Source organism: Henckelia pumila, chromosome 1 (assembly GCF_033568475.1).
Source record: "Henckelia pumila isolate YLH828 chromosome 1, ASM3356847v2, whole genome shotgun sequence".
In the NCBI taxonomy this organism is placed as follows: domain Eukaryota; kingdom Viridiplantae; phylum Streptophyta; class Magnoliopsida; order Lamiales; family Gesneriaceae; genus Henckelia; species Henckelia pumila.
In genome coordinates this window covers 7,070,490-7,086,416 of record NC_133120.1, presented here as the reverse complement: position 1 = coordinate 7,086,416, position 15,927 = coordinate 7,070,490, and the positions used below count along the sequence as shown (strand labels likewise).

Below are 15,927 nucleotides of genomic sequence, written 5' to 3'. Positions count from 1 at the left end.
CTGAGTGAACAAATACTTGAGACTCTTATGGTCGGTGAAGATCTCAAATTTCTCGCCATACAGATAATGACGCCAGATCCTCAAAGCGAACACAATGGCTGCTAACTCCAAATCATGGACTGGGTAGTTGTCCTCGTGAAGCTTCAGCTTTCTAGAAGCGTATGCGATCACATGACCATTCTGAGTCAGGACACAACCTAACCCCTGAAGAGAAGCATCCGTATATACCACATACCCTCCAGATCCGGACGGTAATGCCAACACCGGCGTAGAAGTCAACCGCCGTCGAAGCTCACAGAAATTCTCCTCACACTCGGAGGACCACTCGAAATCCACACCCTTGCGGGTAAGCTGCGTCAACGGTCGAGCTAACTGAGAGAAGTTCAGAATGAAGCGACGATAATACCCTGCTAGACCCAGAAAACTACGGATCTCAGCAACTGTCGTCGGACGCGACCAATTAAGTACCGCTTCAATCTTGCTAGGATCAATAGAAATCCCCTCCCTGGATATGATATGGCCAAGAAAGACCACTCTATCCATCCAGAACTCACACTTGCTCAGCTTGGCGTACAACTGCTCATCTCGAAGAGTCTGTAGTACCAACCGCAAGTGAGAAACATGCTCTTCCGTATTACGTGAATACACCAAGATGTCATCAATGAAGACCACGACAAACTTGTCCAAGTACTCCCTGAAGACACTGTTCATCAAATCCATGAATATAGCCGGTGCATTAGTCAAACCAAATGGCATCACTAGGAACCCGTAATGCCCATAGCGAGTACGGAATGCAGTCTTGGCTACGTCCTGATCACGGACTCTCAACTAATGATACCCAGATTTCAAGTCAATCTTGGAGTAAACTGATGTGCCCTGCAGCTGGTCAAACAAGTCATCAATACGAGGCAATGGATACTTGTTCTTCACAGTGACTCGATTCAGCTGCTGATAGTCAATGCACAGCCGCATAGACCCATCCTTCTTCTTCACGAAGAGAATAGGAGCTCCCCAAGGAGATACACTAGGACGAATGTACCCCCTGTCCAAAAGATCATGTAGTTGATTTTTCAACTCACGCATCTCTGACGGAGCCAAACGATATGGTGCTCTAGAAATAGGCGAAGTACCCGACATCAACACTATGCCAAATTCGACTTCCTTAGCAGGAGGAAAACCCGGAATCTCATCAGGAAATACATCAGGAAATTCATCCACAATAGGAATGCTCTCTATCCCAAAACTCTCAGCGGACAAATCAACTGCATAGATAAGGTAGCCTTCCCCGCCACACTCTAGAGCTCGACAGGCTCTCAAAGCTGATACCAAAGGCATCGGGGGTCGCGCTCCCTCACCCTAGAAAAACCAACTCTCACTCCCTTCCGGATGAAAGCGTACTAATCTCTGATAGCAGTCCACTGAAGCTCCATAGGTAGTCAACATATCTATTCCCAGAATGCAATCAAAGTCGTCCATCGCTAGGACCATGAGATTCGCTAACAGAATGTTCCCTTCGAACTCTAAAGGGCAACCCATCACTAGACGCTTAGCCAAAGCAGAATGGCCCGTCGGAGTAGAAACAGACATCACTACGTCTAGTGCAATGCATGGTAACTTATGCCTCTTAACAAAACGTGCAGAATTGAAGGAATGAGATGCACCAGTGTCAATAAGTACAAGAGCAGGTATACCATAAAGCAGAAATATACCTGCGATCACTTTCTCATTCTCCTCCACAGCCTGATCATGTCTCAGAGCAAACACCTGGCCAGAAGCTCGTGGCCTCAAATGAGAACTCCCAGCAGACTGTCCCTGCGACCTCTGCTGTACGGTGTCCTGAGAACCCGATCTAAACCAGATCCAGAACCGCCTCCCCCAGACAGTGGACAATCCCTCCGGATATGACCAGTCTCTCCACAACAGAAACAAGCTCCAGAAGCTCTACGGCACTTGTCGGATGGATGGTTCTTCCCACAGTGATCACACTTGTCCTTCTTACCGTAACGGACAACACTTCCAGAACCAAAGGAAGAAGAAGATCCAGACTTCTTAAAAGTTTGGGCACGGGGACCCAAATAACTAGCAGGCCTCGACTGAGGGAAAGACCTGTTCCGCCGAATGCTGTCCTCTGCCTGGTGACAACGGCTGACCAAACCCTCGTAGGACATGTCTTCACCAACCGCCACACGGTCATGGATCTCAGGGTTAAGGCCCTGAAGGAACAGATTATACTTCATCTCTGAGCTATCAGCAATCTAGGGGCAATAGGATAGCAGATCAAAGAACCTCTGCTGATACTCATCGATAGACATGGCTCCCTGTCGCAGACTCAGTAGCTCGCCCGCCTTCGACTGTCGGAGTGCAGGAGGAAAATACAGCTTTTGGAAAGCTGTGCGGAACTCGGCCCAGGTGGCCACTCCTCTCGCCGCAACAAAAGGTGCAGAAGTAATCCTCCACCACTGTAGTGACCCTTACCCGGATCACCTACTAAACAGAACTTAGGCATGCAATTAACTTAATTAAATAGATATCAGAATAAAACTGTGGAAACCATAAATAGTTTACAACCCCAAGTAAAGGAATCTGTAATTTATCCAAATAATATACAACCAAATCGAATAGCTCTATAAAACCCAAACAACAGTAATAAAACCTAAGCGAAGCTCCAGCCGGCCAACCACTGACTAGACTCTCCTGGATCCACCCTCCTCGTCCAACCGCAAACCTGCCCCATGGAATAGGGTGTCCAGAAAATACAGAGTACGAGACGTGAGCATAAAATGCTCAGTGCGAGAGTATGAGTATACATGCATGCAAAGTGAACTCCCTATAGACTCGAGGTCAAGGATCAGATAACAGAGACAGACCGGGCCCTGGTATGTAGCACGCTGTGCCGTCGCTTCAGGAGGTGGCTCCCATACCGAGATAACCGTGGAAACGCCGGACCCAAATCGATGGAAGTCCATCCACTAACAGGATAGGGTACAACCCTACTAACAGACATCTCGAAGGAGATACAGCAAGATGCAAATGAATGCAGCATAATATCCTGGCATATAAATCATGCAGTTACATAATACATGCATACTCAGTCAGGATATCTCGAACAGTACTTTCGTACCTCAAAACAGTGCAAGCTCTACCAGCTCTAGGTCCACGCCTATAGTCTGCTCTACACTGCCAAATGATACTACTATCATTAAAGTGCTCTAAAAGCCTTAACTAAGCTATTGCATATTCCTAAATATTTATAGGAAGCAAAAAAGCTATACCTTCGTCCGTCGTTAGCCCTTTGATGTCGATGCCTCCAGAACTTGGGCACAACTCCGCTACGACTACCAAATGCCTCGCCGACCTCCGGACCAAGCCTAAGAAGACTAGAACAGCTCCAAAAGGACTAGAAAGGAAAGGAGAACTCGGAATTGGCAAATGAAAGTGAAGCCTCAGCCTTCTATTTATAGACAATGATCGGAACTTCCGATCCTTGATCGGAATGTCCGAACCTCGATCGGAACGTCCGATCCTGCCATCGGAGCTTCCGAAGATCCTGATCTGCCACGTGTCAAAATATCACTTGTTGACTCCAGATAGGGGTGATCGGAGCCTCCGGTCCTGATCGGAGCTTCCGATCCAACCACACGTCATGCCTGACGTAATAACATCGGTGCCTCCGATCGCTCATCGGAGCTTCCGATCCTGTTCGGAGCTTCCGATCGTGCCTTCGGAGCTTCCGATCCGTCCAATACCCAATTCAATTAATTTGCATTAATCCTTTAATTACTCAATTAGGGTACGGGCTACTACAACCACCTGCGCGCACGCCCATCCAGAAGATAGCCAAGGGTCTCCACCTTCTGCTCCTCGGTGCATTGGAAAGTCTGAAAATTCGTCTCCATGCGGTCTAACCAGTTCTCCGCATCCTCCGGAGACTCACCTCCAACTAAGGGCTTAGGACCCATAGCTAAGAATCGACGCACAGTGAAACGCTTGTCGTCATGATGACGATGACACCGTTCTCGACGAGGCTCCCGGTCGGCATCACCCCAACGCCCACCAACACGGCCATGAGAACTCCGGTCGTCACGATTTGCCATCTACAAAAATACCTCATGATGAGACTAAATCCTAAGAATTCTTTATCATGCTCTGATACCATAAATGTAGTGACCCTTACCCGGATCACCTACTAAACAGAACTTAGGCATGCAATTAACTTAATAAAAACAGATATCAGAATAAACTGCGGAAACCATAAACGTTATACAATCCCAAGTAAAGGAATCTATAATTTATCCAAATAATATACAACCAAATCGAATAGCTGTATAAACCCAAACAACAGTAATAAAACCTAGAAGAAGCTCCAGTTGGCCAACCACTGACTAGCCCCTCCTGGATCCATCCTCCTCGTCCAATCGCAAACCTGCCCCATGGAATAGGGTGTCCAGAAAAATACAGAGTACGAGACGTGAGCATAAAACGCTCAGTACGAGAGTATGAGTATAAATGCATGCAAACTGAACTCCCTATAGACTCGAGGTCAAGGATTAGATAACAAAGACAGACCGGGCCCTGGTATGTAGCACGCTGTGCCGTCGCTTACCCAAATCGATGGAAGTCCATCCACTAACAGGGTAGGGTACAACCCTACTAACAGACATCTCGAAAGAGATACAGCAAGATGCAAATGAATGCAGCATAATATCATGGCATATAAATCATGCAGTCACATAATACATGCATACTCAGTAAGTCTCGAACAGTACTTTCGTATCTCAAAACAGTGCAAGATCTACCAACTCTAGGTCCACGCCTATAGTCTGCTTTACACTGCCAAATGATACTACTATCATTAAAATGCTCTAAAAGCCTTAACTAAGCTATTGCATACTCCTAAATAATTATAGGAAGCTAAAGCTATACCTTCGTCCGTCGTTAGCCCTTTGATGTCGATGCCTCCAGAACTTGGGCACAACTCCGCTACGACTACCGAACACCTCGCCGACCTCCGGACCAAGCCTAAGAGGACTAGAACAGCTCCAAAAGGACTAGAATGGAAACGAGAACTCGGAATTGGCAAATGAAAGTGAAGCCTCGACCTTCTATTTATAGACAACGATCGGAACTTCCGATCCTTGATTGGAACGTCCAAACCTCGATCGGAACGTCCGATCCTGCCATTGGAGCTTCCGAAGATCCTGATCTGCCACGTGTCAAAATATCACTAGATGACTTTGGATAGGGGTGATCGGAGCTTCCGATCCTGATCGGACCTTCCGATCCAACCACACGTCATGCCTGACGTAATATCATCGGTTCCTCCGATCGCTCATCGGAGCTTCCGATCCTGTTCGGAGCTTCCGATCGTGCCTTCGGAGCTTCCGATCCGTCCGATACCCAATTTAATTAATTAGCATTAATCCTTTAATTACTCAATTAGGGTACGGGCTACTACACTCTCCCCCACTTAAGATATTTCGTCCTCGAAATCAGATCTTAAGTACCGAATGCAAATACAGAAATCGGAAACATTATTTATTCAAATCAAACGTTTACAGAGTTTGCAACTGAATACAACTTTAAAGAATGAAATCAAAACAACTCAGGATGGTCTTTACGCATCCTGTCCTCAAGCTCCCAAGTAGCTTCCTCAGTGCCTCGTCGCTGCCATTGAACTAAAACCAAAGGAATGACTTTGTTCCGTAAAACCTTATCCTTATAATCCAGGATATGAGATTCATCCGCCACATACCTTCGCAACAGAGATACGTGGAAAACGTCGTGAATACTGGATAGATGCGGTGGCAAAGCTAGTCGATAAGCCAAATCGCCAATGCTCTCCAAGATCTCAAACGGACCGATAAATCTGGGAGACAACTTGCCCTTAAGGCCAAATCTGAAAATCTTGCGAAAAGGTGACACTCTCAGAAACACTTTCTCCCCGACCTCGAACTGCAAGGGCCTACGCTTGATATTAGCATAACTGGCCTGACGATCCTGTGCAGTCTTAATCCGTTTCTTGATTTGCTCAACAATGTCTATCGCCTGCTGGATAAACTCCGGTCCCTCAGCCTATCTCTCCCCCACTTCTTCCGAGAAGAGTGGAGTACGACAAAGTCGCCCATACAACGCCTCAAAAGGTGCCATCCCAATATTAGTATGATAGCTGTTGTTGTAAGCGAACTCGATCAATGGCAAATGATCCTGCCAGGCTGAACCAAAATCCATGACGCACGATCTAAGCATATCCTCCAAAGTACGGATAGTGCGCTCCGACTGACCATCAGTCTCCAGATGATAGGCAGTGCTCAAACTGAGAGTAGTACCCATCGCACGCTGAACACTTCCCCAGAATCTAGAAGTAAACCTGGGGTCTCGATCGCTGACAATGCTGACAGACACTCCATGAAGTTGAACGATCTCCTGAATGTACATCCGTGCCATGCGATCCACAGAGTACTCTCGGCTATAGGCAATGAAATGCACTGACTTGGTGAGTCGGTCCACCACAACCCAGATAGCATCACAGTTCCTCGGGGATACCGGCAAATGGGTCACAAAGTCCATTGTGATAAACTCCCATTTCCATTCAGGAATAGGCAGACTGTGAAGCAATCCTCCAGGTTGTCGGTGCTCTGCCTTGACCTGTTGACACACCAAACATCTCGAAACAAACTGATAAACACTGCGTTTCATTCCCTTCCACCAGAAACGACTACGTAGATCCTTGTACATCTTGTTGCTCCCAGGGTGAATACTCAACTTAGTGCGATGCGCCTGAGACAAAATCTCCTCTCGCAACTCTTCATCCTGCGGAATCACAAGCCTACCAGACAAACACAGAAAGCCATTTGACTGATAATGAAATCCAGATGAGCTACCCTCGTTAGCTAGACGAGCTAAACGCTGGGTCTTCGAATCAGACATCTGAGCATCTCTGATCCGCGAATACAAGGCTGGCTCAGATAATATCGCAAACATCTGGATATTATGCATACCTTTCTTATGCTTGAAGGTAAAACCTGAAGTACAACAATTACTGATCGCACTAGACATCGAACAAGTCTGAAGTGCGAATAGTCGCACCTTGCGACTCAAAGCATCAGCGGTGAGATTAGCAGCTCCCGGATGGTACTTAATCTCGCAATCATAGTCCTTAAGCAAGTCCATCCAACGTCTCTGCCTCATGTTCAACTCCGCCTGAGTGAACAAATACTTGAGACTCTTATGGTCGGTGAAGATCTCAAATTTCTCGCCATACAGATAATGACGCCAGATCTTCAAAGCGAACACAATGGCTGCTAACTCCAAATCATGGACTGGGTAGTTGTCCTCGTGAAGCTTCAGCTGTCTAGAAGCGTATGCAATCACATGCCCATTCTGAGTCAGGACACAACCTAAAACCTGAAGAGAAGCATCCGTATATACCACATACCCTCCAGATCTGGACGGTAATGCCAACACCGGCGCAGAAGTCAACCGCCGTCGAAGCTCACAGAAATTCTCCTCACACTCGGAGGACCACTCGAAATCCATACCCTTGCGGGTAAGCTGCGTCAACGGTCGAGCTAACTGAGAGAAGTTCAGAATGAAGCGACGATAATACCCTGCTATACCAAGAAAACTACGAATCTCACAACTGTCGTCGGACGCGACAAATTAAGTACCGCTTCAATCTTGCTTGGATCAACAGAAATCCCCTCCCTGGATATGATATGGCCAAGAAAGACCACTCTATCCATCCAAAACTCACACTTACTCAGCTTGGCGTACAACTGCTCATCTCGAAGAGTCTGTAGTACCAACCGCAAGTGAGAAACATGCTCTTCCGTATTACGTGAATACACCAAGATGTCGTCAATGAAGACCACGAAAAACTTGTCCAAGTACTACCTGAAGACACGGTTCATCAAATCCATGAATATAGCCGGCGCATTAGTCAAACCAAATGGCATCACTAGGAACTCGTAATGCCCATAGCGAGTACGGAATGCAGTCTTGGCTACGTCCTGATCACGGACTCTCAACTGATGATACCCAGATCTCAAGTCAATCTTGGAGTAAACTGATGTGCCCTGCAGCTGGTCAAACAAGTCATCAATACGAGGTAACGGATACTTGTTCTTCACAGTGACTCGATTCAGCTGCCGATAGTCAATGCACAGCCGCGTCGACCCATCCTTCTTCTTCACGAAGAGAACAGGAGCTCCCCAAGGAGATACACTAGGACGAATGTACCCCTTGTCCAAAAGATCATGTAGTTGATTTTTCAACTCACGCATCTCTGACGGAGCCAAACGATACGGTGCTCTAGAAATAGGCGAAGTACCCGGCATCAACTCTATGCCAAACTCGACTTCCCTAGCAGGAGGAAAACCCGGAATCTCATCAAGAAATACATCTGGAAATTCATCCACAACAGGAATTCTCTCTATCCCAAAACTCTCTGCGGACAAATCAACTGCAAAGATAAGGTAGCCTTCCCCGCCAGACTCTAGAGCTCGACAGGCTCTCAAAGCTGATACCAAAGGCATCGGGGGTCGCGCTCCCTCACCATAGAAACACCAACTCTCACTCCCTTCCGGATGAAAGCATACTAATATCTGATAGTAGTCCACTGAAGCTCGATAGGTAGTCAACATATCTATTCCCAGAATGCAATCAAAGTCGTCCATCGCTAGGACCATGAGATTCGCTAACAGAATGTTCCCTTCGAACTCTAAAGGGCAACCCATCACTAGACGCTTAGCCAAAGCAGAATGGCCCGTCGGAGTAGAAACAGACATCACTACGTCTAGTGCAATGCATGGTAACTATTGCCTCTTAACAAAACGTGCAGAAATGAAGGAATGAGATGCACCAGTGTCAATAAGTACAAGAGCAGGTATACCATAAAGCAGAAATGTACCTGCGATGACTTTCTCATTCTCCTCCACAGCCTGATCATGTCTCAGGGAAAACACCTGGCCAGAAGCTCGTGGCCTCAAATGAGAACTCCCAGCAGACTGTCCCTGCGACCTCTGCTGTACGGTGGCCTGAGAACCCGATCCTGAACCAGATCCAGAACCGCCTCCCCCAGACAGTGGACAATCCCTCCGGATATGACCAGTCTCTCCACAACGAAAACAAGCTTCAGAAGCTCTACGACACTTGTCGGATGGATGGTTCTTCCCACAGTGATCACACTTGTCCTTCTTACCGTAACGGACAACACTTCCAGAACCAGAGGAAGAAGAAGATCCAGACTTCTTGAAAGTTTGGGCACGGGGACCCAAAGAACTAGCAGGCCTCGACTGAGGGAAAGACCTGTTCCGCCGAATGCTGTCCTCCGCCTGGTGACAACGGCTCACCAAACCCTCGTAGGACATGTCGTCACCCACCGCCACACGGTCATGGATCTCAGGGTTAAGGCCCTGAAGGAACAGATTATACTTCATCTCTGAGCTATCAGCAATCTCGGGGCAATAGGATAGTAGATCAAAGAACCTCTGCTGATACTGATCGATAGACATGGCTCCCTGTCGCAGACTCAGTAGCTCGCCCGCCTTCGACTGTCGGAGTGCAGGAGGAAAATACCGCTTTTGGAAAGCTGTGCGGAACTCGGCCCAGGTGGCCACTCCTCTCTCCGCAACAAAAGGTGCAGAAGTAAACCTCCACCACCTGCGCGCACGCCCATCCAGAAGATAGCCAAGGGTCTCCACCTTCTGCTCCTCGGTGCATTGGAAAGTCTGAAAAGTCATCTCCATGCGGTCTAACCAGTTCTCCGCATCCTCAGGAGACTCACCTCCAACTAAGGGCTTAGGACCCATAGCTAAGAATCGACGCACAGTGAAACGCTCTTCGTCATGAAGACGATGACGCCATTCTCGACGAGGCTCCCGGTCGGCATCACCCCAACGCCCACCAACACTGCCATGAGAACTCCGGTCGTCACGATTTGCCATCTACAAAAATACCTCATGATGAGACTAAATCCCAAGAATTCTTTTGCATGATCTGATACCATAAATGTAGTGACCCTTACCCGGATCACCTACTAAACAGAACTTAGGCATGCAATTAACTTAATAAAAACAGATATCAGAATAAACTGCGGAAACCATAAACGTTATACAATCACAAGTAAAGGAATCTGTAATTTATCCAAATAATATACAACCAAATCGAATAGCTGTATAAACCCAAACTACAGTAATAAAACCTAGACGAAGCTCCAGCTGGCCAACCACTGACTAGCCCCTCCTGGATCCATCCTCCTCGTCCAATCGCAAACCTGCCCCATGGAATAGGGTGTCCAGAAAAATACAGAGTACGAGACGTGAGCATAAAACGCTCAGTACGAGAGTATGAGTATACATGCATGCAAAGTGAACTCCCTATAGACTCGAGGTCAAGGATTAGATAACAGAGACAGACCGGGCCCTGGTATGTAGCACGCTGTGCCGTCGCTGCTGGAGGTGGCTCCCATACCGAGATAACTGTGGATACGCAGGACCCAAATCGATGGAAGTCCATCCACTAACAGGGTAGGGTACAACCCTACTAACAGACATCTCGAAAGAGATACAGCAAGATGCAAATGAATGTAGCATAATATCATGGCATATAAATCATGCAGTCACATAATACATGCATACTCAGTAAGTCTCGAACAGTACTTTCGTACCTCAAAACAGTGCAAGATCTACCAACTCTAGGTCCACGCCTATAGTCTGCTTTACACTGCCAAATGATACTACTATCATTAAAATGCTCTAAAAGCCTTAACTAAGCTATTGCATACTCCTAAATATTTATAGGAAGCAAAAGCTATACCTTTGTCCGTCGTTAGCCCTTTGATGTCGATGCCTCCAGAACTTGGGCAAAACTCCGCTACGACTACCGAACGCCTCGCCGACCTCCGGACCAAGCCTAAGAGGACTAGAACAGCTCCAAAAGGACTAGAATGGAAAGGAGAACTCGGAATTGGCAAATTTAAGTGAAGCCTCGGCCTTCTATTTATAGACAACGATCGGAACGTCCGAACCTCGATCGGAACGTTCGATCCTGCCATCGGAGCTTCCGAAGATCCTGATCTGCCACGTGTCAAAATATCACTAGATGACTTCGGATAGGGGTGATCGGAGCTTCCGATCCTGATCGGAGCTTCCGATCCAACCACACGTCATGCCTGACGTAATATCATCGGTGCCTCCGATCGCTCATCGGAGCTTCCGATCCTATTCGAAGCTTTCGATCGTGCCTTCGGAGCTTCCGATCCGTCCGATACCCAATTTAATTAATTAGCATTAATCCTTTAATTACTCAATTAGGGTACGGGCTACTACAACCTCTCTCGAGTTCCAAGCAGAAATTCGTATTCAATAGCAAACTCAATATCTCTATCTAAGTTCAACTATTAAATCCGGTAATTAGAACGAGGATTCTTCTAAAGACTTCTATGGAGTTATATGCCTCTCGAACAATATAAACACCAAAGATGTATTTTCCTATGTCGTATTCAAAATCTCCTCTCTCGAATGATAGATTCAAAATAAAATATCATTCAATCTATGGCCAGTAAATTGAAAGCATTAAAATCAGGAAAACACAAATAAACTGTGCGAAGAATTCAATATGTAAATCAAAATATCTCAATCATGGTTTCCAATCAAGATCCGTCTACCTCTAGACTAAGAAATTAGTTCATAACAAATTCAAAGATCAAACAGAACTTATTCTTCAAATAATCCATCAAACTAGAAAAATAGAGTTTAAAGGAAAAATAGAACGAAGTAAAATTAAGTTTTTCCGTCGCCGGATGCCGCCGTCTTCCGTCTTCGTATCAAATTCTCAAGCTCTTGTGCACTTCAAAACTCTAAATAGCCGTCTCTATGCTCTTAAAACTCTCTAAACGCTTGTATCCTCCAGAATAAGTCATAAAATCCCTTTATAACTCGATTAAAGACTTTCCATATTTTTGGAGACTGCGCAGCGCTGGAGCTCTAATTATTCGGCGCTAGGGCCCTCAAGTTTCATATTTTATTTTTCAATGATGGACGTATAGTGCTGGAGCGCTCAAAAGAAGGCGTTGGGGCGCTTAAGACATGAAATTAAGGGCACTAGAGCGCTAGGAATATGGAGCTGGATCGCTACTTGTTCTTCCATTTCACCATCTGCGCAGCATTTTTGTAAAAATCATAACTCGAGTTCTAGCCGTCGGATAGAGCTGAAAGTTGGACAGCAACTTTAAAACATCCTTATATTCAATTTGAACAGTGGAGATTGGATTTGGATGTTTATAACATTCCCAGTAATTTTCTGAAGTTTGTTGTCCCGTAATTCGTCTTTATGCTTGTTCTTGCTACTTTTCTTCAAATCCTTGCAACTCACAAAAACAACAAAAAATACGCATAATATCCACTCTATACATCACAAAATCCAAGTCAAATCATATATAACTTAAGTGCATAAAAAGCACTTATCAAATCCCCCCAAACTTAGACTTTTGCTAGTCCCGAGCAAAACAGTAATGAGCAATATAGTCGACCTCCGAATTTATACATTCCAAGATTCAATACACATGTCGGCTAATTTTCTCAAGAGTTCTCGTTTGTGTGTGATTTGTTAATCTCATCTACCCACTTAACTTTCGATAAAATCATGCAATACGTAAGCTTCATAAAATCATTAACTCCGCCCTCAAGTTTCAAAATACTCTCGACCAAGTTCAATCTTTATTTGCACATATCAAAATGACTTTTTCGGATATCATTTAGTTCAAGAAATTTAGCAGGAGACAAATATCCAGATATGTATCAATGGTAATCAAAGACTCAAGATTCAAGGAAAGGGAATGGATACTTTTCAATTTGGGCAGTATTGAGTAGCTAAAAATATTTATTGCATTGCATTGCCAGATAATTCCATCTAGGCTTCCTTCTACTCCATACATTCTCCATCTTTAGCCTTGTTTTTGGACTAAAATTTCAATCCATTTTTTTTAAGGTCTCCCCTCACCTTACTTTCTTCGTCATTACTTTTCTTTAAACTTTTTATCTACTCAATTTGTTTTGGATTTTTCATGAATATAGAATGGCTAAAAAAAAGCTCAATAGATTCGAAAAAAATGCCTATATCACTTTTGTGTTCATAAAAATCTATCTCAGTTTCAAGCAAAAATCACAAGAGTTAAGAATCAATTTCTCTAATCCACATCACAAATCCACATAATTTTTCTCTAATTGCTAGGAGTATCGAAAATCATGGCATTCGTGCATAAATGTGAGAACTCAAGATTAAATATAGCTAACATGAACTTTTTCAGCGAAAAAAAATTTTATTTTCATCATAGGCCAACACAATTACAACATCATGCCTTCAACTCCAACTAACTCATAAAAAATTTCAAATTTTCACAATTTTTAAACATCCCCCCAAACTTAAATTGTGCATTGTCCTCAATGTAAAATATTCATTAAAAACACGGGACACATACCTTAGGCACCAAGCGTCAGTACTCGGCATCATCTTAATCACTCAAAACTCTTCATCAGGGGTGGCTCCTAAACCCTTTCAGATCCATACTTTTTCACCTACACAATTCAAAATCATTATTAATGTATAGTTTCCTCATGATAAAAATAAAAACAAAAACAACTAAAAGAGAATAAAAAACGCATAAAAACTATCTTGGGTTGCCTCCCAAGAAGCGCTTAGTTTATAGTCCATAGCCCGATTGTATTCCAATTCTAGCCCGGTTCCGCTTTGTTGAGGGTCTTCCCTTTCGCTTTCACACTCCAAATATATTCAACAACCTTTTTAAACTTTGATTTCTTCTTTGTTTTCTCCTTCTTCTTTGGCACCTTCGGATCATTCTTCTTTGAATCTACCTCATAAACAAGTTTGGGATGGACATCCAGCTTCACAACTTGCTCAATCATGCATAATTCCTCGATGAGTGGATTACTTGATTTCTTTAATATGTTAAAAATAACTCTTTCTCCTTCCACACCCATCGACAACTCAACATTCTTCACCTCAATCTTGGCATTAGCAGTGGCCAAGAAAGGTCTCCCCAATATCAGTGGCATATTTGCATCCTCCTCCATATCTAGCACAACAAAATCCGTCGAAAAAATAAATTTATCTATTTTTACCAAAACATCTTAATTGATTCCAAGCGGATATGTGATAGATCTATCAGCTAGCTGCAATGCAATCATTGTGGGCTTCACCTTGCCAAGTCCTAAGCTCCTGAAAACAGACAAAGGCATCAGATTAATGCTAGCTCCTAGATCGCAAAGTGCATTATTAAAATAAGAAGAACCAATAGTGCAAGGAATAGTAAAACTCTCTGGATCCTTCAGCTTTTGTGGCATCTTCTTTTGGAGCACATCACTACATTCTTCAGTTAAGCTCACCACCTCATTCTCTTGCAGCCTCCTTTTCTTGGACATCACCTCTTTAATAAACTTCGCATAATTCTGCATTTGTGCCAAAGCATCAGCAAAAGGGATGTTGATATGTATCTTCTTGAAAATCTCCATGAATTTTGAGAACTGCTCGTCCACTGCCTTTTTTTTGAACCTTTGGGGGTATGGAAGAGGAGGTTTGTACATCGGTTTCTGCTCAGGTTCACGCTCTTTCTCCTCGACCTTTTTCTCGTTAACTGCAACTTTTTCAGACGTCTTGCTCTCAGATTTGCCCTCTTCATTATCCACATGCTTCCCACTCCTCAACGTGATAACATTACACTGCTCCTTGGGATTCACCTCAGTATTACTTGGGAATTGACCTCTGTTATTATCTTTTAGTGCGTTCGCCAACTGCCCAATGCTAGTCTCCATGGATTGCATTACAGCACCCATGCTGGCCACATGCGTCTCTAAGCTGTCAAGGCGAGTCTCAGTCCTCGCCATCCTCTTGCTCGATTCCTGCACAAAAGCATTAACAACATCCTACAAAGGAGGCTTACCCTCACCCTTATTTGTATTGTGTCCCGGAGGAGGATTCAACACATTATTATTATTATTTGCATATAAAAAATTCTCATGATTACGAAAACTAGGATGATATTGATTGGGTACAGTATTACCTCGACAGTTGTTGTAATTTCTGTTGTTCACATATTGAGCTTGCTCCATACTCTCAATCCATCAGCAGAATTTATGGCAGTCGCCAGCGATGCTGTCTTAATATAAACTTGATTGACTTTGGTTAGTGCAGCCAACTGTGTAGAAATAGTAGCCATCTGAGCAGTCAAAGCAGTGAACGCATCAACCTCATGAATTTCAGCAGGCTTCCTTATCGCAGATCTCTCACTCGGCCACTGACAATTGTTAACAATCATTTTCTCAAGCATATCATAAGCCTGTTCAGGAATTTAGAAAATATTGAACCTCCAGCTGCAGCATCCACAGAAATACGAGTTGGTCCATTCAAACCATTGTAGAATAATTCGATATGTTCCCAATCCAGAAAATTATGGTTCGGGCATTTCCTAAGAAATTCCTTGTACCGCTCCCAAGCTTCATACAGTAACTCATAATCTTGCTGTTTGAAAGTAGTGATCTCAATTTTCAGCTGGGCAGACTTGGCAGGAGGAAAGTACTTAGCCAGAAATTTGGATGCCATGTCTTCCCATGTAGTGATACTCCCAAGAGGTAGTGACTGCAACCAACTACGAGCATTGTCCCTAAGAGAGAACGGGAAAAATCGTAGTCTGATGGTGTCCTCAGTAACACCATGAATCTTCACAGTGTCAAAAATCTCCAGAAAAGTACGCAGATGCAGATTTGGATCTTCAGTAGCTGCACCCCTGAACTGATTCTGCTGCACCATATTAATCAGAGCTGGCTTCAACTCAAAATTATTTGCCGTGATGTTCTGCCGAGCTATCCCAGAATAATGAGTATTGATCACTGGTCGAAAGTGATCTCTGATCGG

At 44.5% G+C, this 15,927-nt stretch overlaps 1 non-coding gene across 1 annotated transcript; it reads left to right on the top strand.

The window, feature by feature from the left end:
• The first annotated feature begins 15,460 nt into the window (after positions 1 to 15,460).
• On the top strand, positions 15,461 to 15,566 carry LOC140876726 (small nucleolar RNA R71). Its single transcript, XR_012148963.1, has one exon. It is a non-coding gene; the product is annotated as a small nucleolar RNA R71 (small nucleolar RNA).
• Positions 15,567 to 15,927: the final 361 nt, after the last annotated feature.